Source organism: Bufo gargarizans, chromosome 2 (assembly GCF_014858855.1).
Source record: "Bufo gargarizans isolate SCDJY-AF-19 chromosome 2, ASM1485885v1, whole genome shotgun sequence".
NCBI lineage: Eukaryota > Metazoa > Chordata > Amphibia > Anura > Bufonidae > Bufo > Bufo gargarizans.
The window spans coordinates 57,053,915-57,080,397 of record NC_058081.1 but is presented as its reverse complement, the minus strand read 5'-3'; the positions used below and the strand labels follow the sequence as shown (position 1 = coordinate 57,080,397).

The following is a 26,483-nucleotide window of genomic DNA, read 5'->3' as shown; positions in this document are numbered from 1 at the left end:
ATAAATTTGAGGCCTAGTATTTAGGCGCTGGGTGACCGGTATGGATTTACTAACAGAATTAGACTTGGAAATGCACAGTAGCGTGTGTGTGAAGTTATTCTGAATGACCCTATGTGCACCTTGAATATTATATACCCTTTTAGGGATAGATTTCAAATAGCTCTGATATAGCAGGAACCACTAAATTATGAAATTGCTAAATTGGGAATTGTATTTCAACCCAGAACAAAAAATGTGCTTTGACGGACACTAAATAACTTTCCCAGCCACAACAGGACAGCGGTAACGAGAGATTTAGCGGGATATAAATTTGAGGCCTAGTATTTAGGCGCTGGGTGACCGGTATGGATTTACTAACAGAATTGGACTTGGAAATGCACAGTAGCGTGTGTGTGAAGTTATTCTGAATGACCCTATGTGCACCTTGAATATTATATACCCTTTTAGGGATAGATTTCAAATAGCTCTGATATAGCAGGAACCACTAAATTATGAAATTGCTAAATTGGGAATTGTATTTCAACCCAGAACAAAAAATGTGCTTTGACGGACACTAAATAACTTTCCCAGCCACAACAGGACAGCGGTAACAAGAGATTTAGCGGGATATAAATTTGAGGCCTATTATTTAGGCGCTGGGTGACCGGTATGGATTTACTAACAGAATTGGACTTGGAAATGCACAGTAGCGTGTGTGTGAAGTTATTCTGAATGACCCTATGTGCACCTTGAATATTATATACCCTTTTAGGGATAGATTTCAAATAGCTCTGATATAGCAGAAACCACTAAATTCTGAAATTGCTAAATTGGGAATTGTATTTCAACCCTGAACAAAAAATGTGCTTTGACGGACACTAAATAACTTGCCCAGCCACAACAGTACAGCGGTAACGACAGATTTAGCGGGATATAAATTTGAGGCCTAGTATTTAGGCGCTGGGTGACCGGTATGGATTTAGTGACAGAATTAGACTGGGATATGGCCAAAAAATAACTACACTATTGCTGGTTAAATGCACTTGGTGACGGGCGCAGCTTGCCCCTGATGTAGTATATGGCCAAAAAATGAACAGACTATTGCTGGTTAAATGCACTTGGTGTCACAGCTTGACGAACCACACTACTGAGGGTTAAATGCACTTGGTGACGGGCGCAGCTTGCCCCTGATGTAGTATATGGCCAAAAAATGAACAGACTATTGCTGGTTAAATGCACTTGGTGTCACAGCTTGACCAACCACACTACTGAGGGTTAAATGCACTTGGTGACGGGCGCAGCTTGCCCCTGATGTAGTATATGGCCAAAAAATGAACAGACTATTGCTGGTTAAATGCACTTGGTGACAGGCGCAGCTTGCCCCTGATTTAGTATATGGCCAAAAAATGAACAGACTATTGCTGGTTAAATGCACTTGGTGTGATAGCTTGACCAACCAAACTACTGAGGGTTAAATGCACTTGGTGACGGGCGCAGCTTGCCCCTGATGTAGTATATGGCCAAAAAATGAACAGACTATTGCTGGTTAAATGCACTTGGTGACGGGCACAGCTTGCCCCTGATTTAGTATATGGCCAAAAAATGAACAGACTATTGCTGGTTAAATGCACTTGGTGTGATAGCTTGACCAACCACACTACTGAGGGTTAAATGCACTTGGTGACGGGCGCAGCTTGCCCCTGATGTAGTATATGGCCAAAAAATGAACAGACTATTGCTGGTTAAATGCACTTGGTGACGGGCGCAGCTTGCCCCTGATTTAGTATATGGCCAAAAAATGAACAGACTATTGCTGGTTAAATGCACTTGGTGTGATAGCTTGACCAACCACACTACTGAGGGTTAAATGCACTTGGTGACGGGCGCAGCTTGCCCCTGATGTAGTATATGGCCAAAAAATGAACAGACTATTGCTGGTTAAATGCACTTGGTGTCACAGCTTAACCAACCACACTACTGAGGGTTAAATGCACTTGGTGACGGGCGCAGCTTGCCCCTGATGTAGTATATGGCCAAAAAATGAACAGACTATTGCTGGTTAAATGCACTTGGTGACGGGCGCAGCTTGCCCCTGATTTAGTATATGGCCAAAAAATGAACAGACTATTGCTGGTTAAATGCACTTGGTGTGATAGCTTGACCAACCACACTACTGAGGGTTAAATGCACTTGGTGACGGGCGCAGCTTGCCCCTGATGTAGTATATGGCCAAAAAATGAACAGACTATTGCTGGTTAAATGCACTTGGTGACGGGCGCAGCTTGCCCCTGATTTAGTATATGGCCAAAAAATGAACAGACTATTGCTGGTTAAATGCACTTGGTGTGATAGCTTGACCAACCACACTACTGAGGGTTAAATGCACTTGGTGACGGGCGCAGCTTGCCCCTGATGTAGTATATGGCCAAAAAATGAACAGACTATTGCTGGTTAAATGCACTTGGTGTCACAGCTTAACCAACCACACTACTGAGGGTTAAATGCACTTGGTGACGGGCGCAGCTTGCCCCTGATGTAGTATATGGCCAAAAAATGAACAGACTATTGCTGGTTAAATGCACTTGGTGACGGGCGCAGCTTGCCCCTGATTTAGTATATGGCCAAAAAATGAACAGACTATTGCTGGTTAAATGCACTTGGTGTGATAGCTTGACCAACCACACTACTGAGGGTTAAATGCACTTGGTGACGGGCGCAGCTTGCCCCTGATGTAGTATATGGCCAAAAAAAAAACAGACTATTGCTGGTTAAATGCACTTGGTGTGACAGCTTCACCCTGATGTAGGCTTTAGCCAAAAAACAACCACACCATTGAGGGTTAAATGCACTTGGTGACAGGCGCAGCTTGCCCCTGATGTAGTATATGGCCAAAAAATAAACAGACTATTGCTGGTTAAATGCACTTGGTGTGACAGCTTCACCCTGATGTAGGCTTTAGCCAAAAAACAACCACACCATTGAGGGTTAAATGCACTTGGTCGCAGCTTGTGCTGGCGCACCACAAGACACAAAATGGCCGCCGATCACCCCAGAAAAATGTGACTGACAAACGGTCTGGGCAGCCTAAAAACAGTTAGCAATTGAGTATCAGCAGCTCAATGACCCACAGCTGCAGATCGATCAATAATCAAGTCCTTTGGAGGAGTTAATCTCCCTAATCTCGCCCTACTGTCGCAGCCGCAACCTCTCCCTACGCTAATCAGAGCAGAGTGACGGGCGGCGCTATGTGACTCCAGCTTAAATAGAGGCTGGGTCACATGGTGCTCTGGCCAATCACAGCCATGCCAATAGTAGGCATGGCTGTGATGGCCTCTTGGGGCAAGTAGTATGACGCTTGTTGATTGGCTGCTTTGCAGCCTTTCAAAAAGCGCCAAGAAAGCATCACAAAAGCGCCAAGAAAGCGACGAACACCGAACCCGAACCCGGACTTTTACGAAAATGTCCGGGTTCGGGTCCATGTCACGGACACCCCAAAATTCGGTACGAACCCGAACTATACAGTTCGAGTTCGCTCATCCCTAGTTGGGATGCCTATAACAATGCAACGGGAAATTCAACACCCAAATGGACAAAAATACCATAAAGTAGTCATACACAATGACAGGCATAAATTACTTAGGTAGGCTTCTCAAGCAAGTTCTCTAGTTTTCACAGCATAATCCAGTCTCCTCAGAGACTATCAAAAATTGCCAATGCTGACTGTATTTCAAGTCATCATGGCGGGGTATTGGGAAAAGTTTTCAACTAGCAATAATCACGCCTCGGATAAACCTATCTAAAACATTAATCTCCATTGTTATCATTGTACATATCATCTGTAAGAAAAATGGTCAAAGGGGCAAGTATTTAGCTCCTAAATTTGCTTTTGTGGTGTACTCCGAGTGGGTCGATGCAACCTAGTTTCCTAGTCACTTTCGCAGTCTTCATTTTTCTCATCACTTTTGATCCTTTGCCTCAGTTGCCTAACTTTCATGGCAATAACGTGTTGGAGTTTTGTTTAACGTGTTTGATTTCTTATCCTAAAAGCTAACGCCCGAACAGGGACTTGAAACCTGGACCCTCAGATTAAAAGTCTGATGCTTTACCGACTGAGCTATCCAGGCTCTCTGCAGCGTGATTAAAGTCATAACTTTCGGACCGACTGCGTTTCCCTTCTTTTTATAGTTCCACCTTTTACCATACCATGCACTAGTACCTGCTTCCTAGAATTATAAAGGGAACTTTCACATATGTATTAGGGGATTACATTACCAGTGACTTTCTGGTGATAGCACCAGGAAATCAGCTGAGGAGCATGTCAATTACAAATAGGGGTTCGAGATCTAGAACAGAACACTGCCCCCAGTTTGATATACAAACTGTGACTGACCTGTCGGAAACTTGTTGGGCAGCATAGTGGTTCTAGCCCTCCAGCACCACTTTTTCCAGGTCTTATGAAGTTTTGTAAAAAGCAGGTAATTATAGCTCAGTAAAACCTGTATCAATCTGCTGTTGAAGTCAAGGAGACGATATATAGACGACGTCGCTTTCTAAGGCAAATTACTAAGCTGGATGTACGTGAACTTTTGAGCTTGTAATCACCCTCTCTGGCCATGACACCCTATCAGCAGCAAGTTCTTGGCAGATCTGAGGGCAAAACCAGGAGTCTAAAGATGCCACCTGTGAGTGCACCCTTATAACCATTTAACGCGCTGATAGTATAGTTGGTAGAGACATTGGGATGCCTATAACAATGCAACGGGAAATTCAACACCCAAATGGACAAAAATACCATAAAGTAGTCATACACAATGACAGGCATAAATTACTTAGGTAGGCTTCTCAAGCAAGTTCTCTAGTTTTCACAGCATAATCCAGTCTCCTCAGAGACTATCAAAAATTGCCAATGCTGACTGTATTTCAAGTCATCATGGCGGGGTATTGGGAAAAGTTTTCAACTAGCAATAATCACACCTCAGATAAACCTCATGGGCTATGATACTGCCACTGCGCAAAGCTGACATTCTACTAGTGAGGCATAGAAGAGATAACACAGTGTAGTGATTAAACCTGTGGAGACACCCAGCAGTCAGTAAATGCAGAGCTAGGAATTCTGGGAATGGATATGCTAATAGTTCATGCATACATTGTGGGTGGGCTGTTGCCCCGGGCTATAGGGAGCTGAAGATTGACATAAAACACTGACTCTTTTGTCCACTTTAGCTCTGTGTCAGTAGTTTCCCTAGATAGCCTTCCTGAAAATACTAGAACCACACTATGTGGTAGTGCCACACATAGTGTGGCCAAAACTAATTATGAGAAGGAAATAGTGCCCCTGACAGTAATAGCGCCACATACATAACGGCCCCTAAAAAGTGTAGATATGGATACAGTTAAATGTCGCCGTTCCCTGGGGAGCCAGTGGTACCTACTTCTAGCGACACCACTGCCTAAGTCAGGTTAGGCCCACCACCCTCTATCTATCTAAAACATTAATCTCCATTGTTATCATTGTACATATCATCTGTAAGATGTAATCGGTTCTTTGTAAATAATCCCATAAAAAAAATGGTCAAAGGGGCAAGTATTTAGCTCCTAAATTAGATTTTGTGGTGTACTCCGAGTGGGTCGATGCAACCTAGTTTCCTAGTCACTTTCGCAGTCTTCATTTTTCTCATCAATTTGATCCTTTGCCTCATATACCTAACTTTCATGGCAATAACGTGTTGGAGTTTTGTTTAACGTGTTTGATTTCTTATCCTAAAAGCTAACGCCCAAACAGGGACTTGAACCCTGGACCCTCAGATTTAAAGTCTGATGCTCTACCGACTGAGCTAACCAGGCTCTCTGCAGTGTGATTGAAGTCATAACTTTCGGACCGACTGCGTTTCCCTTCTTTTTATAGTTCCACCTTTTACCATACCATGCACTAGTACCTGCTTCCTAGAATTATAAAGGGAACTTTCACATATGTATTAGGGGATTACATTACCAGTGACTTTCTGGTGATAGCACCAGGAAATTAGCTGAGGAGCATGTCAATTACAAATAGGGGTTCGAGAGCTAGAACAGAACACTGCCCCCAGTTTGATATACAAACTGTGACTGACCTGTCGGAAACTTGTTGGGCAGCATAGTAGTTCTATCCCTCCAGCACCACTTTTTCCAGGTCTTATGAAGTTTTGTAAAAAGCAGGTAATTATAGCTCAGTAAAACCTGTATCAATCTGCTGTTGAAGTCAAGGAGACGATATATAGACGACGTCGCTTTCTAAGGCAAATTACTAAGCTGGATGTACGTGAACTTTTGAGCTTGTAATCACCCTCTCTGGCCATGACACCCTATCAGCAGCAAGTTCTTGGCAGATCTGAGTGCAAAACCAGGAGTCTAAAGATGCCACCTGTGAGTGCACCCTTATAACCATTTAACGCGCTGATAGTATAGTTGGTATGCCTATAACAATGCAACGGGAAATTCAACAACCAAATGGACAAAAATACCATAAAGTAGTCATACACAATGACAGGCATAAATTACTTAGGTAGGCTTCTCAAGCAAGTTCTCTAGTTTTCACAGCATAATCCAGTCTCCTCAGAGACTATCAAAAATTGCCAATGCTGACTGTATTTCAAGTCATCATGGCGGGGTATTGGGAAAAGTTTTCAACCAGCAATAACCACGCCTCGGATAAACCTCATGGGCTATGATACTGCCACTGCGCAAAGCTGACATTCTACTAGTGAGGCAAAGAAGAGATAACACAGTGTAGTGTTTAAACCTGTGGAGACACCCAGCAGTCAGTAAATGCAGAGCTGGGAATTCTGGGAATGGATATGTTAATAGTTCATGCATACATTGTGGGTGGGCTGTTGCCCTGGGCAATAGGGAGCTGAAGATTGACATAAAACACTGACTCTTTTGTCCACTTTAGCTCTGTGTCAGTAGTTTCCCTAGATAGCCTTCCTGAAAATACTAGAACCACACTATGTGGGTAGTGCCACACATAGTGTGGCCAAAACTAATTATGAGAAGGAAATAGTGCCCCTGACAGTAATAGCGCCACATACATAACGGCCCCTAAAAAGTGTAGATATGGATACAGTTAAATGTCGCCGTTCCCTGGGGAGCCAGTGGTACCTACTTCTAGCGACACCACTGCCTAAGTCAGGTTAGGCCCACCACCCTCTATCTATCTAAAACATTAATCACCATTGTTATCATTGTACATATCATCTGTAAGATGTAATCGGTTCTTTGTAAATAATCCCATAAGAAAAATGGTCAAAGGGGCAAGTATTTAGCTCCTAAATGAGATTTTGTGGTGTACTCCGAGTGGGTCGATGCAACCTAGTTTCCTAGTCACTTTCGCCGTCTTCATTTTTCTCATCACTTTATTATTTTTTTTTTTTTTCCATTTTAACAACTTTATTTCTGAATAAAAGTTGATACATAAGGTTATGCACAATGAAGTACAATGAATGAACAAAGTCGAACAAGAACAAATACAGTATACAGGTAGATGTCACAGTCATTTGAATACAGACGAGCAATTCAGCCAATATAAGAGCGATAATTTATGCCAAGAATAAAGGAAACAACCCTAATTGAAGTTTCTATACCTTTCCCAAACCAACCATTGGCTTTTGAATCTGGAATGGGATCTATTTTCCCAGGCAGCAATCTCCTCAAACCTATAGATAGTATCTACTTTGTTTATCCAGAAATCTTCAGGGGGCGCGTCTGGGGAGAGCCAGAACCTAGGAACCAATAGGCGTGCAGCCATCATAAGTTTGTTGAATAGGAAGGGGGTCTTAGCAGGTTCGCCACCTGTGTGACTACCCAGGAGGGCAATTTGGGGAGACATTGGAACGTTAGAATTGCATATCTTATTACTTTTCGCGAAGATCCCCTCCCACCAGGACTGTATAGTTGGGCATTTCCACCAAATATGGTAGAAGGTACCCTTCTCCTGACTGCAACGCCAGCAGGTGTCCAAATTTCCCTCTCCATACCGACATGTTATGTCTGGAGTCTTATACCACCTAGTCAACACCTTATACCCATTTTCCTGAATCCTTACACAGCGGGAGGAGGAGTGGGGGGCAATAAGAATGCGAGCCTGCTCACTGGAAGAAAAGCTACAGTTGAGGTCTTTCTCCCACAAACTAATGAAAGCTGGCTTTGGTGGCAGAATCGGTGTGTTAAGCTTTTTGTAAAGTTGAGAAATGATCTTAACAGGGGAGGATTGAGATTGAATCATATGTTCAAACCACGTGAGAGGTCTAAGCAGCGAGTGATAAGGGATAAATTTAATAATATGGGTCCTCAGGAAAGAGATAATGAGAGGATTAGTGCGGGGGGAGTTCAAGGCCAACAAAAGATCTTCGCCTTCTAACAAATTCCCTGAGTCCGAGAACAAAGATATGATGGGGGTGACTGAAAGGCGGAGGGCTGTAGGGATATGCTGTTTCAGCTCTTTAGATGCAAGATTCAACACATCTCTGATCTGTACAATCGGAGAGGGAGTGGGGATGCCCAAGTTGGATTCCTGGAACCATTTCCATGCCTCCAACGTAGCTTTAACAGAGGGACTAGCATTTTGTTTCGGGGTAGGATAGCTGGGAGTATCCACTAAGAGACCTCTAAACGAGTATCCCGATTGGGACGTTTCCATTACCACCCAGGATTTGTGGGGAGGCTGCCTAAACCAATCCACGGCTCTCGCCAGAAGAATGGCTCTGTTATAAAGAAGCGGATTTGGGAGACCGATTCCTCCGCAGGATCTATGTCTCTGAAGAACTGACATGGAAATCCTTGACTTCTTTTTATTCCAGATGAAAGATCTAATTTCTCTAGCTAAGGAGATGTAATAATTTTTTGGAATAGGAACCGGAAGGACCTGTTGCAAGTAATTGAGTCTGGGGACTACAAGGGACATCACCATGTTCTTACGGCCAAACCAGGATAGAAAGGGTGAATGCAAATTGGTAAGTTGGTCTTGTATGGATTTAAGGAGTGGGATATAATTAAGGGAATATAGTTTATCTACATCATCTGATATTTTGATACCTATATAAGATAGGAAAGGGGTGTCCCAGTTAAAGGGGGAAGTTTTAGCCAGTTTCACTTTGATTGATGGCTTTATACCAATGGCCAAAACATTAGATTTCTTTAAATTAACCTTGAAATTTGAGAGTGGGCTAAAGGTCTCTAGTATTTTATAAACAATGGGTAATGACGTTTCAGGATTTGTTGTGGTAATCATAAGATCGTCAGCAAATGCGGCAACTTTATGATCTTGACCTCCTAACTTGATGCCTTTTATTCTGCTTTCCTGGCGAATAGCTTGGAGAAGTGGTTCCATGATTAGAACAAACAAGAAAGGAGAGAGGGGACATCCCTGTCTCGTTCCATTCTTAATCGGAAAGGGAAGAGAAAGGGAATTATTAACTAATACTGCTGCAGAGGCCATAGTGTACATTGAAAGGATTGCAGCTATATACTCCGGGGGTAGGCCAAATATTCCCAACGTAAGGGTCATGAAGTCCCATTTGACCCTGTCAAATGCCTTCTCAGCGTCGGTGCTGAGAAGGACAAGGGGAGTAGAATGTTTTTTGGCGTAGAACAGGGCATTTAGTAGTCTAGCGGAATTATCTTTGCCTTCTCTCCCCTTAACGAAGCCAGTTTGATCTCTGTGAACCAGCAGAGGGAGAAGCGGAGACAGGCGGTTGGCCATCATTTTTGCTAGGAGTTTCAAATCTAGATTTAGGAGGGAAATGGGGCGGTAGTTTGAGCAGAGGGCAGGGTCTTTCCCTTCTTTGGGGATGATAGTTATGTGAGCCTTAGTCATTTCTGGGGACAGTGGGCCATTTTGTAAGGACATGTTACATATTTTTAATAAGTGGGGGGATAAAGTTTTACCAAAGATACGGTAGTAGATGGCAGGGAGGCCATCAGGACCAGGTGCTTTATTCTTAGGGAGGCTTTTAATAGTGGAAAGTAATTCTTCCATGGCGAAAGGGGCGTTCAACTGTTCCCTTTGAAGGTCATCTAGTTGAGGAAGAGGGATTTGGTCCAAGAATTTTTTAATTGGATGAGAGGGTGATAGGGGGTCTACGTCACAATCTGTTTGTGGGATATTATATAAGGCTTCATAATATTCTTGAAATTGTTGTGCAATCTCCTTAGTCGATATGGCTTGGCCTCCGTCTGTTTTGGTGATTTTATTTATGTAATTAAGGGCTCTTTTCTTCCTAATCCTGTTCATCATGAATTTAGATGTTTTGTCGCCGTGTGCAAAAAATTTAAATTGGGAGTGCAAATAAAACTTGGCTGATTGTGTGTTGAGGTAGTTCTTCAATTCTGCTCTCAGTTCACTAAGCCTAGACAACTGGGAGTCTTGGAGAGATTTCTTGTGAAGGGTTTCCAGTTTGCGGATCTCTAACAAGAGAAGATCCATATGTGCTTTCCTTTTCTTTTTAAGTATGGAGCCAGCCCTGATGAACTGGCCTCTCACATAGGCTTTATGTGTGTCCCAAACTACGTGTGGGGAGGTTTCTGGGAGGGCGTTTAAAGTAAAGAATTCCTCCATAGATTTCTGTATATCCAAAATCTGCTCTTTTGAGGATAACAATTGCTCATTAAGCCTCCAGTTGAAGGTTTTGGGGGCCATTTGAGGAGTGGATATGATAGCCATCACGGGGGAATGGTCAGATAAGTGGATAGAATCAATCCAAGCTTTAGGGCAGAGGTGAATGTGTTCCCTAGATATCATGATGTGGTCTATTCTATGATAAGTCCCATGGACATGTGAGAAAAAGGAATAATCTTTAGTCTCTGGATTCAGGGATCTCCAAACATCCATAAGATCTAGATTGTGGAACTGTTTTCTGATGGACACTAAAGCCTTGTGGGAAAGGGCTGATCTCTGGGAGGTTGAATCCATCAAAGGGTCTAGGCTTAGGTTAAAGTCTCCGCCCATTATAGTAACGCCTTCTTTAAAGGAATCGATAATTGGGATGAGGCTTTTAAACCAGTTCTGTTGGTTAATGTTTGGGGCATAAACATTGATAAGCGTGTACATTTGATTAGCAATAAAGCCCTTGATTAGGATGTAGCGGCCATCTGGGTCTAGTATATGGGAGCTCAACTGAAAAGGCACGTCCCCCCTGAGGCCCACGCTGACTCCCCTGGAGGCTGAGGAATTTGAGCCACAGTGGAACCACACCGGAAACCTGGAGTGGGATAGGTTCGGGTAATGATTAAATTTAAAGTGCGTCTCCTGCAGCATCAGAATGGAGCAATCTTTTTTTTTTGAGGAATGAGAGGATCTGGCATCTTTTGGAGGGCGCATTAAAGCCCTTCACATTATATGAAACTACAGTCAAGTCCGCCATCTCCCTTCCGTATTAATGAAGCTGCTAGTTCCACTATCAAAATTGGGAAAGCTAGGGACCAGGGGGATAGACGTGCCCCCCAGAATACATTGACCACCCCTTCATCTGTAGACCCCAAAAGATACATCACCAAGGTAAAGACAGCAGGACATCTACTCATATTGAAAACAAAAATGAACATGAAACAATAACAGTACCACCATCTCATATGCTTTACATCCAGCATATTGGTCAGGTGGTGGAAAATAAAAACCAAAATGTATGCAAAAAGGAAACTAACATACACGTTATGGAGTACTCCCGGAAGGACCGTGAGTGGAAAATGGGTAGTTGGAAAGCAAGAAAGTATGTTTAGGGGGAAAATCAAGGAACTGTTTCAGTGCCCTTAAAGGGATTCTGTCACCTCCCCTCAGCCAAAAAACGATTTAAAAGCAGCCATGCAGCACAGCTTACCTGGATTAGGCTGTGCTCTTTTATCTTGAAATCCGTCCAGCAGTTACTGCAAAAAACGACTTTGATCGATATGTAAATGTGTCCTGAAGGTGCCCAGAGGGGCGTTTTTTTCTTCTTAGTGAGCCCAGTACCGCCCCTCTTTCAGTGCCCAGCCCGCCTTCCTTGTACTTTCTAACCGCCGCCCCCAGCCTGCCACAGCCTCCCCTCCCTCTCCTCCCCCTCCCTCACGCCGAACGAAGTCTCGCACAGGCGCAGTACCCACTGAGGGCTGCGCCTGTGCGATCATCAGGAGACTGAGGGCGGCAGCTTCATCTTCGTCACTGGGCATGCGCCGAGCCCAGTGACGTCCGATGTTAGCTCTTTCCCTCAGTCAGCCTGGTAGGATGCGCAGAGGATTGCCGATCGGCTGCTGCACCCTGCGCTTTCTCCAGTCTGCCTGCCACAGTGAAGACGGCCAGCGATTTCTTTCCCCACCCTCCCTTCAGGAAAGAAATAAGTATTTGTTGGGGCGAATTAGGTATTATTATATTAAGTAAAGCTTTACTGAATTTATACATTTTCACTGAGCAAAAACAAATACTTATTTCTTTCCTGAAGGGAGGGTGGGGAAAGAAATCGCTGGCCGTCTTCACTGTGGCAGGCAGACTGGAGAAAGCGCAGGGTGCAGCAGCCGATCGGCAATCCTCTGCGCTTCCTACCAGGCTGACTGAGGGAAAGAGCTAACATCGGACGTCAATGGGCTCGGCGCATGCCCAGTGACGAAGATGAAGCTGCCGCCCTCAGTCTCCTGATGATCGCACAGGCGCATCCCTCAGTGGGTACTGCACCTGTGCGAGACTTCGTTCGGCGTGAGGGAGGGGGAGGAGAGGGAGGGGAGGCTGTGGCAGGCTGGAGGCGGCGGTTAGAAAGTACAAGGAATGCGGGCAAGGCACTGAAAGAGGGGCGGTACTGGGCTCACTAAGAAGAAAAAAACGCCCCTCTGGGCACCTTCAGGACACATTTACATATCGATCAAAGTCGTTTTTTGCAGTAACTGCTGGACGGATTTCAAGATAAAAGAGCACAGCCTAATCCAGGTAAGCTGTGCTTCATTGCTGCTTTGAAATCGTTTTTTGGCTGAGGGGAGGTGACAGAATCCCTTTAATACATGAGAAAGGTCCATATAGACCAGCAGGGGTGTATATGATATGTGATAGAGGCAGGAAGAGGGGGAAGGAATAGGATAAGGTGGAACTGGCGAAGGTGTTAGGGAAATATTTCAGAGAGAGGAGAGCCAGAGAACATACATGATACCATAAACATCAGTGATTTCACTCTCCCATAGGAAGTCTTCTTGGGGTCGTTTTCAGGTTGCCTCTTCTGGATTTTTGCTGCTTAGGCGTGTGTTGTTTATCCCACAATTCAACAGGTGGGAGGACAGGTAGGCCGCTTAGCTCTTGTACTGGATCCCAGTCCTGTATATCCAGAGGGGCAATATTCAGGTGTTCATAAACTGGGTCTAAGTCCAGATGAGAGGAGATGGTCATCCTGCGTCCTTCATAGACAAACGAAAGTCCAAAGGGAAAGGTCCATCTGTACATGGTGTTGTTCCTCCTGAGCCAATCCGTCAGTGGTTTGAGAGCTCTCCGTTTCCTGAGCGTAGATTGAGCCAGATCTTGAAAAACTAGGACTTCATTGTCGTCCCACACGATTGACCGCATACCTCTGGCTTTTGACATCACCGCTTCTTTTACTGGATAGCTCAGAAATTTAACAATGACATCTCTGGGTGGCGCTGTAGGTGCTGGCTTGGGCTTCAGGGCTCTGTGAGCTCTCTCTAAAAGAACCTCATGTACCGAATCGGGACCCAGTATGTTAAGGCATATCTGCACTATAGTAGTGGGGATGTCCCCCTGGGCGACCGTTTCTGGTATCCCTCTAAAGCGGAGGTTATTGCGGCGACCTCTGTTTTCCTGGTCTTCTATCGCGTTATATAGCGAATTCAAGTTTAGCTGGACTGCTTGTAATTTTTGTGTAACAGCCGCTTGGTGGTCTAACAGGACAATTTGCGTGTCTTCTAGGGCCTCAACCCTGCGACCAATGTGGCGGATGTCCTGCTTAATCGTACCTATGTCGGGGCTTATGGGCTCTAACGCCATCGCAAGGGAGGTGGTCAGAGTGTCTCTGAGGTAAGAGCGGGATATCGGGAGGGAGTCAGATTCGTTCTCACCTCCCTGCGCTCCATGAGAAGGCTCTCCCTGTTTTCGGCCGGCCGCATGTGGAGACGCCGGCGCCATCTTGACCTCCCTGCTAGCGTAGGTGGCAGCAGCCTTTTTTATAAATTTATCCATGTCACCGCTCGAAGTGGACGATTTCGGCTGAATGACAGGTTCCCCTGCTTTAGAGCCTCCGATTTTCACCATTCCGGACCTATTCAGGCAGAAATCCAAGCTGTAAGGGCACTTTTCAAACGGAGCTCCTGCTTCACACAGCCATTCAGCTCGGCCCCCCCATTTTTCTCATCACTTTTGATCCTTTGCCTCATATACCTAACTTTCATGGCAATAACATGTTGGAGTTTTGTTTAACGTGTTTGATTTCTTATCCTAAAAGCTAACGCCCGAACAGGGACTTGAACCCTGGACCCTCAGATTAAAAGTCTGATGCTCTACCGACTGAGCTATCCAGGCTCTCTGTAGTGTGATTGAAGTCATAACTTTCTGACCGACTGCGTTTCCCTTCTTTTTATAGTTCCACCTTTTACCATACCATGCACTAGTACCTGCTTCCTAGAATTATAAAGGGAACTTTCACATATGTATTAGGGGATTACATTACCAGTGACTTTCTGGTGATAGCACCAGGAAATCAGCTGAGGAGCATGTCAATTACAAATAGGGGTTCGAGATCTAGAACAGAACACTGCCCCCAGTTTGATATACAAACTGTGACTGACCTGTCAGAAACTTGTTGGGCAGCATAGTGGTTCTAGCCCTCCAGCACCACTTTTTCCAGATCTTATGAAGTTTTGTAAAAAGCAGGTAATTATAGCTCAGTAAAACCTGTATCAATCTGCTGTTGAAGTCACGGAGACGATATATAGACGACGTCGCTTTCTAAGGCAAATTACTAAGCTGGATGTACGTGAACTTTTGAGCTTGTAATCACCCTCTCTGGCCATGACACCCTATCAGCAGCAAGTTCTTGGCAGATCTGAGGGCAAAACCCGGAGTCTAAAGATGCCACCTGTGAGTGCACCCTTATAACCATTTAACGCGCTGATAGTATAGTTGGTAGAGACGTTGGGATGCCTATAACAATGCAACGGGAAATTCAACACCCAAATGGACAAAAATACCATAAAGTAGTCATACACAATGACAGGCATAAATTACTTAGGTAGGCTTCTCAAGCAAGTTCTCTAGTTTTCACAGCATAATCCAGTCTCCTCAGAGACTATCAAAAATTGCCAATGCTGACTGTATTTCAAGTCATCATGGCGGGGTATTGGGAAAAGTTTTCAACTAGCAATAATCACGCCTCGGACAAACCTATCTAAAACATTAATCTCCATTGTTATCATTGTACATATCATCTGTAAGAAAAATGGTCAATGGGGCAAGTATTTAGCTCCTAAATTTGCTTTTGTGGTGTACTCCGAGTGGGTCGATGCAACCTAGTTTCCTAGTCACTTTCGCAGTCTTCATTTTTCTCATCACTTTTTATCCTTTGCCTCATATACCTAACTTTCATGGCAATAACGTTTTGGAGTTTTGTTTAACGTGTTTGATTTCTTATCCTAAAAGCTAACGCCCGAACAGGGACTTGAACCCTGGACCCTCAGATTAAAAGTCTGATGCTCTACCGACTGAGCTATCCAGGCTCTCTGCAGTGTGATTGAAGTCATAACTTTCTGACCGACTGCGTTTCCCTTCTTTTTATAGTTCCACCTTTTACCATACCATGCACTAGTACCTGCTTCCTAGAATTATAAAGGGAACTTTCACATATGTATTAGGGGATTACATTACCAGTGACTTTCTGGTGATAGCACCAGGAAATCAGCTGAGGAGCATGTCAATTACAAATAGGGGTTCGAGATCTAGAACAGAACACTGCCCCCAGTTTGATATACAAACTGTGACTGACCTGTCGGAAACTTGTTGGGCAGCATAGTGGTTCTAGCCCTCTAGCACCACTTTTTCCAGATCTTATGAAGTTTTGTAAAAAGCAGGTAATTATAGCTCAGTAAAACCTGTATCAATCTGCTGTTGAAGTCACGGAGACGATATATAGACGACGTCGCTTTCTAAGGCAAATTACTAAGCTGGATGTACGTGAACTTTTGAGCTTGTAATAACCCTCTCTGGCCATGACACCCTATCAGCAGCAAGTTCTTGGCAGATCTGAGGGCAAAACCCAGAGTCTAAAGATGCCACCTGTGAGTGCACCCTTATAACCATTTAACGCGCTGATGGTATAGTTGGTAGAGACGTTGGGATGCCTATAACAATGCAACGGGAAATTCAACACCCAAATGGACAAAAATACCATAAAGTAGTCATACACAATGACAGGCATAAATTACTTAGGTAGGCTTCTCAAGCAAGTTCTCTAGTTTTCACAGCATAATCCAGTCTCCTCAGAGACTATCAAAAATTGCCAATGCTGACTGTATTTCAAGTCATCATGGCGGGGTATTGGGAAAAGTTTTCAACTAGCAATAATCACGCCTCGGATAAACCTATCTAAAACATTAATCTCCATTGTTATCATTGTACATATCATCTGTAAGAAAAATGGTCAAAGGGGCAAGTATTTAGCTCCTAAATTTGCTTTTGTGGTGTACTCCGAGTGGGTCGATGCAACCTAGTTTCCTAGTCACTTTCGCAGTCTTCATTTTTCTCATCACTTTTGATCCTTTGCCTCATATACCTAACTTTCATGGCAATAACGTGTTGGAGTTTTGTTTAACGTGTTTGATTTCTTATCCTAAAAGCTAACGCCCGAACAGGGACTTGAACCCTGGACCCTCAGATTAAAAGTCTGATGCTCTACCGACTGAGCTATCCAGGCTCTCTGCAGTGTGATTGAAGTCATAACTTTCGGACCGACTGCGTTTCCCTTCTTTTTATAGTTCCACCTTTTACCATACCATGCACTAGTACCTGCTTCCTAGAATTATAAAGGGAACTTTCACATATGTATTAGGGGATTACATTACCAGTGACTTTCTGGTGATAGCACCAGGAAATCAGCTGAGGAGCATGTCAATTACAAATAGGGGTTCGAGATCTAGAACAGAACACTGCCCCCAGTTTGATATACAAACTGTGACTGACCTGTCGGAAACTTGTTGGGCAGCATAGTGGTTCTAGCCCTCCAGCACCACTTTTTCCAGATCTTATGAAGTTTTGTAAAAAGCAGGTAACTATAGCTCAGTAAAACCTGTATCAATCTGCTGTTGAAGTCACGGAGACGATATATAGACGACGTCGCTTTCTAAGGCAAATTACTAAGCTGGATTTACGTGAACTTTTGAGCTTGTAATCACCCTCTCTGGCCATGACACCCTATCAGCAGCAAGTTCTTGGCAGATCTGAGGGCAAAACCCGGAGTCTAAAGATGCCACCTGTGAGTGCACCCTTATAACCATTTAACGCGCTGATAGTATAGTTGGTAGAGACGTTGGGATGCCTATAACAATGCAACGGGAAATTCAACACCCAAATGGACAAAAATACCATAAAGTAGTCATACATAATGACAGGCATAAATTACTTAGGAAGGCTTCTCAAGCAAGTTCTCTAGTTTTCACAGCATAATCCAGTCTCCTCAGAGACTATCTAAAATTGCCAATGCTGACTGTATTTCAAGTCATCATTTCGGGGGTTATTGGGAAAAGTTTTCAACTAGCAATAATCATGCCTCGGATAAACCTCATGGGCTATGATACTGCCACTGCGCAAAGCTGGCATTCTACTAGTGAGGCAAAGAAGAGATAACACAGTGTAGTGTTTAAACCTGTGGAGACACCCAGCAGTCAGTAAATGCAGAGCTGGGAATTCTGGGAATGGATATGTTAATAGTTCATGCATACATTGTGGGTGGGCTGTTGCCCCGGGCTATAGGGAGCTGAAGATTGACATAAAACACTGACTCTTTTGTCCACTTTAGCTCTGTGTCAGTAGTTTCCCTAGATAGCCTTCCTGAAAATACTAGAACCACACTATGTGGGTAGTGCCACACATAGTGTGGCCAAAACTAATTATGAGAAGGAAATAGTGCCCCTGACAGTAATAGCGCCACATACATAACGGCCCCTAAAAAGTGTAGATATGGATACAGTTAAATGTTGCCGTTCCCTGGGGAGCCAGTGGTACCTACTTCTAGCGACACCACTGCCTAAGTCAGGTTAGGCCCACCACCCTCTATCTATCTAAAACATTAATCTCCATTGTTATCATTGTACATATCATCTGTAAGATGTAATCGGTTCTTTGTAAATAATCCCATAAGAAAAATGGTCAAAGGGGCAAGTATTTAGCTCCTAAATTAGATTTTGTGGTGTACTCCGAGTGGGTCGATGCAACCTAGTTTCCTAGTCACTTTCGCAGTCTTCATTTTTCTCATCACTTTTGATCCTTTGCCTCATATACCTAACTTTCATGGCAATAACGTGTTGGAGTTTTGTTTAACGTGTTTGATTTCTTATCCTAAAAGCTAACGCCCGAACAGGGACTTGAACCCTGGACCCTCAGATTAAAAGTCTGATGCTCTACCGACTGAGCTATCCAGGCTCTCTGCAGTGTGATTGAAGTCATAACTTTCTGACCGACTGCGTTTCCCTTCTTTTTATAGTTCCACCTTTTACCATACCATGCACTAGTACCTGCTTCCTAGAATTATAAAGGGAACTTTCACATATGTATTAGGGGATTACATTACCAGTGACTTTCTGGTGATAGCACCAGGAAATCAGCTGAGGAGCATGTCAATTACAAATAGGGGTTCGAGATCTGGAACAGAACACTGCCCCCAGTTTGATATACAAACTGTGACTGACCTGTCGGAAACTTGTTGGGCAGCATAGTGGTTCTAGCCCTCCAGCACCACTTTTTCCAGATCTTATGAAGTTTTCTAAAAAGCAGGTAATTATAGCTCAGTAAAACCTGTATCAATCTGCTGTTGAAGTCACGGAGACGATATATAGACGACGTTGCTTTCTAAGGCAAATTACTAAGCTGGATGTACGTGAACTTTTGAGCTTGTAATCATCCTCTCTGGCCATGACACCCTATCAGCAGCAAGTTCTTTGCAGATCTGAGGGAAAAACCGGGAGTCTAAAGATGCCACCTGTGAGTGCACCCTTATAACTATTTAACGCGCTGATAGTATAGTTGGTAGAGACGTTGGGATGCCTATAACAATGCAACGGGAAATTCAACACCCAAATGGACAAAAATACCATATAGTAGTCATACACAATGACAGACATAAATTACTTAGGTAGGCTTCTCAAGCAAGTTCTCTAGTTTTCACAGCATAATCCAGTCTCCTCAGAGACTATCAAAAATTGCCAATGCTGACTGTATTTCAAGTCATCATGGCGGGGTATTGGGAAAAGTTTTCAACTAGCAATAATCACGCCTCGGATAAACCTCATGGGCTATGATACTGCCACTGCGCAAAGCTGACATTCTACTAGTGAGGCATAGAAGAGATAACACAGTGTAGTGATTAAACCTGTGGAGACACCCAGCAGTCAGTAAATGCAGAGCTAGGAATTCTGGGAATGGATATGCTAATAGTTCATGCATACATTGTGGGTGGGCTGTTGCCCCGGGCTATAGGGAGCTGAAGATTGACATAAAACACTGACTCTTTTGTCCACTTTAGCTCTGTGTCAGTAGTTTCCCTAGATAGCCTTCCTGAAAATACTAGAACCACACTATGTGGGTAGTGCCACACATAGTGTGGCCAAAACTAATTATGAGAAGGAAATAGTGCCCCTGACAGTAATAGCGCCACATACATAACGGCCCCTAAAAAGTGTAGATATGGATACAGTTAAATGTCGCCGTTCCCTGGGGAGCCAGTGGTACCTACTTCTAGCGACACCACTGCCTAAGTCAGGTTAGGCCCACCACCCTCTATCTATCTAAAACATTAATCTCCATTGTTATCATTGGACATATCATCTGTAAGATGTAATCGGTTCTTTGTAAATAATCCCATAAGAAAAATGGTCAAAGGGGCAAGTATTTAGCTCCTAAATTAGATTTTGTGGTGTACTCCGAGTGGGTCGATGCAACCTAGTTTCCTAGTCACTTTCGCAGTCTTCATTTTTCTCATCACTTTTGATCCTTTGCCTCATATACCTAACTTTCATGGTGTAAAATAACAAAATAACACTTTTTAGTAGGATAGGGTATTTTAAGGACCATGAAAGGTCAGCACTTGTGTGACGTGTCAATTTTGACAGTTCTTGAGACGACAATAGTATTTGGAAAGGTTAGGAATCCTCCTAACTCAGCATATCATTATTAGCTTTACAAATAAGGAAACTTAGAAAACCATGATGTAAGGGGTTTTACTTGTTAACCATATATGTCTGTTATAATGGTAAATTTAGGATACAATATAACTCTATGGAGAGTCAACCTATAAAAAGGCTTTGTCTCATGACATTGGGGGAGCATTCTTTGACAAGACACCGGTTGCTCTCTGCACACACACACATTCACACATACACGTTACTTTAAGGGAATCACTTTTTCTTCACTCATTTTTGTTTATTGCTTGCTTGTTATCTTTTAAGATTCTTCTGCTGTACTTTATATTTTTCTCTTCCTAAACTTTGTAACTGTTTCTTTTTATGCGAATTAAACCCTTTTAACTTTTATCTTTCATCAAGAACTCTCCATATTTTGTTGGCTCCTTCTGAAGCATCTTACAAAATTAAGAAATGCTGGACGATATTTAACAAATGGCGAGCCAGCGATCGGATTTTTTTCTCCGATTTTCCTTCTGCTTGAACAGGAGGGTCTACTAAGTAATTATTATTACAAGCTTCAGGAAATCAACAAAAACGAACTTATACAAGAAGGAGTGAGCCATACATCTGTTGCACGTGTTCAAAGTGTCACTTCCCAGACTTATTACAGACGGAGGCCTGTGAAGAAACTACACAGGGATCTTTCCATAGACTGTGAAACAAGACGTGAAGAGGACATCGAGGACATTGTACCTGAGTAAGTAATGGAATTTCTTGATTCTTATTCTGATAAAAGTAAATTAGAGTTTAGAGTTGTAAGTAGCCATACTAATGCACAACTATGGGCAAGTTTATATAGTCAATGTGAAGAGGAGAACAAAAGAATTGATAAAAAGTTGTTATGTATAGATAAATTACAGAAGAAACTTAGAAATGTGTTACATATGGTCAAAATATTCAATGCATTAGTTATTGAAGACAGGCAGCCACAGAATCAGACACATAGTATATGTGTGAATAATAAGGATACACATAATACTGACACACAGGAACATTTAGAGGTGGTTGATTTTAATGATTGTCTAAATTGTCACATTTTGGCACAACACGTAGAAGATCTGGAAGATCAGATGGAAACTAGGACACAACTAATATCAAAATTACACCATAGTATGAAAACAGTTTCTGTTCTTACAAAAAGTGGCAAAGATACGGGTGCGTCCTACCTTCCAGACACTAGTCCAGCTGATGTAGATGAAGACATAGAGGCTGAGGAAGTCAAGAGGAGGAAATTACATGATAGGGCAGCCAAACTAAATTTAAAAATACATGATCAGTTAATGAAAATTACTAAAGATATCCCAACTTATAATGATAAGATGGATGCATTTCACAATGCTGATATCTTTGAATCTAATACTGATAAGTTTAACCTAAATAATGAACAGTAAAATAAAGTATTTAAAGTATGGATTCCCTCACATATGGCAAGGAGATTAGAGACCACACCAAGAACAAATGATGAACGAGAAATAATACATAGTTCCCCAGCAGATCGATTGAGGCAACTACTTTTATTTACTACTGGAGAATCTACTCCTACATTTGAAATCCTTGACATGTTAAAGCCAACTTTACAGGATGATCCATTTTCATTCTTAATAAAATTTGAACAGGCTTATAGAATGGTCATGGAAATTGAGGATGATTCTGAACCCACCTCAATGATAAAGTCATTTGTGAAACGATTTAAATACCTTGATCCAGTCTCCAGGGAGTTAGCATTAGGAAAGCTTAGTTTACAAGAGGCAGCGACATTTATTGATCAAATTAGGAGATCGATGAAACAAAGTAGTGTAAAGGCCAAAGTTATTGCTGTCCAAAAAAAGGTTGAAAAACAGGTAACTAATTCAAGTCATCTTAAATCAAACCGTCCCATGAAAGGAGAATATTCCAATCAGAAAGGAAAGGTGTCATTTCACAGAGGACAAGTTACTTGTTATCATTGTGGGAAAATAGGACATTTAAAATGGCAATGTAGGAAATTCATTAGTGAGACACAAAATTCAGGGAAACAAAATGGTTTTGTGCCAACAGCTCCTTCTCCAGAGCAGTATCAGTCACAGTCACAGTCACTGTATGCACCTCTAATACGACAAATTAGAGAATTAACATTAAATAACACAATGTACAAGGGGAAATCCTATGGTGATAAGATTGAGGAGACAACTGGTTTGTTACCTTCCCCATGACTAGGACGAACTCTGACCTCTCGTCCTTTGGAACTAGTAGCTCCAGTTTCATTAGATGAGTGTGGGAGACCTTTTGTAAAGGGATCTTTACAGGGCAAAGAGGTGACATTTCTCATTGACACAGGAGCTCAATTAAGCATGACTAATCAGAATTTACCTCTAACACCAAATGCACCTGTTTGTACAATTGTAGGTTTTAGTGGAAAGAACGGTACTAAAGCGATTTTAGCTCAGAATGTGGGTTTGGAAATTCCTGGCTATCTGAAAACTAAAATTGACATTTGGCATAGTACTAACTCTGAAAACATCATAGGAACTGACATCATGAAGAAATGGGGTTGGGTCATTGACTTAGGGAATAAGGTGATCTGGAAAGATGTTGATGGATCTAAACCTGTAGTCATTGATCCCACTGAATACAGTCATGTTGGGACTGTTTGCTTAACTGAAGTTGTTTCTTCAGAACATTTGTGGCCAGACACTGGTGATGATGAAGTTTTAAAAGGAATTGTACAATGTACTCCTTCTTTGTGGGCACAATTCAGAAATGATGTGGGCACAATGAGAGAAGTACTAGTGAATGTGGAGGGGAGAGATCCTCCTCCCCAAAAGCAGTACAAATTGCCACCTGAATCAATTGGTCCCATGTCTAAAATCATACAGGAACTGCTTGATCAGGGTGTCATTAGAAAAGCTAATTCAGTAACGAACAATCCTTTGTGGTGTACCGTGAAGCCTGATGGTTCATACCGAATGTTATTGGCCCTAAGACTGCTGAATAAGTATACCCCAAATGTGGCACCCATTGTTGCAAATACTCATGACATGATGGCACGACTGAATGCTAAGGCAAAGTTTTTCTCTGTTTTAGACATCAGTAATGTTTTTTTTAGCATTCCTCTAGCAAAAAGTTGTCAATACAAGTTTGCATTTTCTTATATGGATGAGCAATATGTATTTTGCAGATTGCCTCAAGGAGCGCATTTATCACCTAGCATATTTCATCAGGCAGTTGCAAAAGTATTGTCCAAATTTTCAAGACCCGATTGTCTGTTGCAATATGTTGATGATATTCTTTTAGCCACTGAGGATAGGGAGTTGCATTTATCTCTCTTAGCAGAATTGTTTTCATTGTTGCATGAAGCAGGTTTGAAATTGAATACCCAAAAAGTCAAATTATTACGGAATAAAGTGAGATATCTTGGAGTGTTAATCAGTCCAGGAAAGAGACAGCCTCTTCAAGAAAGGATTGAAGCTATTGCTTTTCTTCCCATTCCAACATCACACAAGGCTCTAAGACATTTCTTGGGTCTGGTAAACTTTTCCAGAGAATTCATAGAAGGGTTTGCAGAAAAAGCTAAGCCTCTTTATGATCTCTTGAAAAATAATGATGATGACTCTTTTGGACCATGGGAAGAGGAACAACAGAAGGCATTTGAACTTTTAAAGCGAAATATGCAAACCTCTCCAGCATTATCAACGGTTATGCCTCTGGCACTGTTTGCTTTGCAGGTTCATACCTCAGACACGGCTGTGTCAGCTGTACTCTTGCAGTTGCAAGGGGGAGAATGGCGGATTTTGGGCTATTTCTCCAAGCTTCTCACACCTGTGGAAAAAGGGTTTGAAACTTGTGCAAAACATTTGGTGGGTGTTCATTTTGCTGTCAAGGCAATAGAACACATAGTTGGATTTAACAAAATCATTCTGCAGACTCCTCACTCCACATTAAAACTTCTCCTTGAGAAAAACATCCCGGGTGTGTCACATCAAAGATTTGCACATTGGTTGTTGTCTTTATCATCAAAGCAAATTGAGATTGATCACAAAGCCAAGTATGTACTTCCTCAATTAATGCAGTATGAAGGGAAAGTGCCTGAATGCTTAGAGACATTTTGTGAACCAAATTCATCTCTTTTTAGAAGAGATGCAGAGAACGTTGATGAACCAGTGTTCGTAGACGGCTCCAGATTTTGGTCAGAGGGAAAATACTATTCAGGTTATGCTCTCTGGTATCCTGAGAGGGGTTATTCTGTACAGCATAGGCTACCAGGACACTATTCAGCTCAGAGAGCAGAGTTAGAAGCTGTCAAGACAGTACTGACAATTGATGAGAAAGAAAACAAGAGTCCCTTGGTTATTTATAGTGACAGCTCATATGTCGTGAGATCACTGACAGACTATTTACCAGTGTGGGAGAAGAGAGGTTTTGTAGATTCCTCTAACAAGGTCCTGGTTCATAGTGATACACTCAAGGAAGTATTCAAGTTAGCTACTAAAAATCCAAATGGGTATGTTATAGTCAAAGTTCCCGCACATAAAAAAGGCAAACATGAGCTAGTTATTGGAAACAATACAGTAGATGCATTGGCTAAGGAAGCAGCTAAGACAGGAAAGTTGGAGGGAGAAACTGAATCTTTGAAAGCCTTACCAGTTAGGAAAACAGACACGCATTTGCCTTCTTTTGCAGAAGAACAAGCAAAGGATTCATCCATTGCTACTTCTCAGGTTGATCCAAAACCTCCCTTTGTTTGTGAAAACGGGGTTTTGTGTCATGACTGTAAGGGGGAATTGCGTCCTGTTGTCCCAAAACACTTACAGATTGAATTCACCAAATACAATCATGAGAGTTTAGGTCATTTGGGTCAGGAAAAATTGTTAGGAATTCTCAAAGAGAAATTTTACTGGGACAAAATGGAGAAGACTGTCCAAGATGTTGTTCAGTCATGTCTCATTTGTGCTCAAGTCAACCCGCGACCTAAAGGACAAAAGCCTCCACTTTTACGAATTGCACCTGCAGATGGTCCTTGGTCTACATTACAGATAGACTACATAGGTCCTCTACCTTCAGGTAAACATGGACTGAGGTATGCATTAGTGGTGGTAGATGTATTTTCAAAATGGGTAGAGATCTTACCTGTCAGGAAGGATGATGCTCTGTCTACAGCAAGGGCATTGGTGAATCATGTGTTTTGTACTTGGGGGATCCCAAGAATGATTACATCTGACAGAGGAAGTCATTTTACAGGTAAAATCATGCAAACAGTTTGTGCTATTCTAGGCGTAAAACAACAGTTCCATGTATCATATCACCCACAATCTGAAGGCATTGTGGAAAGAATGAACAGAACAATTAAGACAAGGATTGCAAAAATGTTATTAGACAAAGGGAATACATGGGTTGATGCAGTACCCTTTGTACTAATGAGTATAAGAGGAACTGTTTCCTCTACGACACAATATACTCCATTTGAATTGATGACGGGAAGAATAATGCCATTAATTTTCCCAAACGAACCATTCTTGTCTACTCCTCAAAAAGATGCAGTAGCAAGGTCCAGGTGGTTACAGTTATTACAAGAGAATTTAAGTACAATTCTTCCATATGCTGCATCCAAAATGCAACGCATGATACCACCACACTCTTCTAAATTTGTGAAAGGTGCTTTTGTAATGATTAAGACCTTCAGGAAGAGTGGAACTTGGGAAAGTAATTGGGAAGGTCCCTTTGAAATCATTGATACTATGGGACAAGTAATGATTTTGGTTCAAAGAGCACCGAATGCTTTAAAGAATACTCGCAGACAACATAAATTGTGGGTACATGTTGATCAATGTAAATTGTATGTACCAAAATAATGATACTGCTTTTCTTCATTAGGGAATGAAATTCTTCATGGAATATGCATTCTACAACGAAAAAAGATGTCTTCAGAAAAACAGTTTCATGATGAGAATGTCATTGTTGATGATGATGTTCACAACTACATTCGCAGAATTCTTTCATGATAAAAAGAGTGACCATGATACAGAGACTTCAATCCTTGCACGAAGGAGAAGAGGATTTCATCTTGAGGATTTTCTGGAAGAACAAATTCAAGATAACTCCAGAGACATTTCCGGAAGTCTTTGCATGGGTTATGGTGTTAA

General features: G+C 42.4%; 12 non-coding genes across 12 annotated transcripts; all 12 read right to left on the bottom strand.

Moving 5' to 3' along the window:
* Window positions 1-3,664: 3,664 nt before the first annotated feature.
* On the bottom strand, window positions 3,665-3,798 carry LOC122929782. Its single transcript, XR_006388009.1, has one exon. It is a non-coding gene; the product is annotated as a U4 spliceosomal RNA (small nuclear RNA).
* A 232-nt stretch (window positions 3,799-4,030) lies between these two features.
* Window positions 4,031-4,103, bottom strand: TRNAK-UUU. Its single transcript has one exon. It is a non-coding gene; the product is annotated as a tRNA-Lys (tRNA).
* A 754-nt stretch (window positions 4,104-4,857) lies between these two features.
* On the bottom strand, window positions 4,858-4,998 carry LOC122929774. The gene has a single exon (XR_006388002.1). It is a non-coding gene; the product is annotated as a U4 spliceosomal RNA (small nuclear RNA).
* Window positions 4,999-6,565: 1,567 nt separating this feature from the next.
* On the bottom strand, window positions 6,566-6,706 carry LOC122929772. The gene has a single exon (XR_006388000.1). It is a non-coding gene; the product is annotated as a U4 spliceosomal RNA (small nuclear RNA).
* Window positions 6,707-14,424: 7,718 nt separating this feature from the next.
* On the bottom strand, window positions 14,425-14,497 carry TRNAK-UUU. The gene has a single exon. It is a non-coding gene; the product is annotated as a tRNA-Lys (tRNA).
* A 754-nt stretch (window positions 14,498-15,251) lies between these two features.
* LOC122929785 lies at window positions 15,252-15,385 on the bottom strand. The gene has a single exon (XR_006388011.1). It is a non-coding gene; the product is annotated as a U4 spliceosomal RNA (small nuclear RNA).
* Window positions 15,386-15,617: 232 nt separating this feature from the next.
* On the bottom strand, window positions 15,618-15,690 carry TRNAK-UUU. The gene has a single exon. It is a non-coding gene; the product is annotated as a tRNA-Lys (tRNA).
* Window positions 15,691-16,444: 754 nt separating this feature from the next.
* On the bottom strand, window positions 16,445-16,578 carry LOC122929781. The gene has a single exon (XR_006388008.1). It is a non-coding gene; the product is annotated as a U4 spliceosomal RNA (small nuclear RNA).
* Window positions 16,579-16,810: 232 nt separating this feature from the next.
* Window positions 16,811-16,883, bottom strand: TRNAK-UUU. Its single transcript has one exon. It is a non-coding gene; the product is annotated as a tRNA-Lys (tRNA).
* Window positions 16,884-17,637: 754 nt separating this feature from the next.
* LOC122929777 lies at window positions 17,638-17,780 on the bottom strand. Its single transcript, XR_006388005.1, has one exon. It is a non-coding gene; the product is annotated as a U4 spliceosomal RNA (small nuclear RNA).
* Window positions 17,781-18,534: 754 nt separating this feature from the next.
* On the bottom strand, window positions 18,535-18,607 carry TRNAK-UUU. Its single transcript has one exon. It is a non-coding gene; the product is annotated as a tRNA-Lys (tRNA).
* Window positions 18,608-19,361: 754 nt separating this feature from the next.
* Window positions 19,362-19,502, bottom strand: LOC122929769. Its single transcript, XR_006387998.1, has one exon. It is a non-coding gene; the product is annotated as a U4 spliceosomal RNA (small nuclear RNA).
* Between the last annotated feature and the right edge of the window lie 6,981 nt (window positions 19,503-26,483).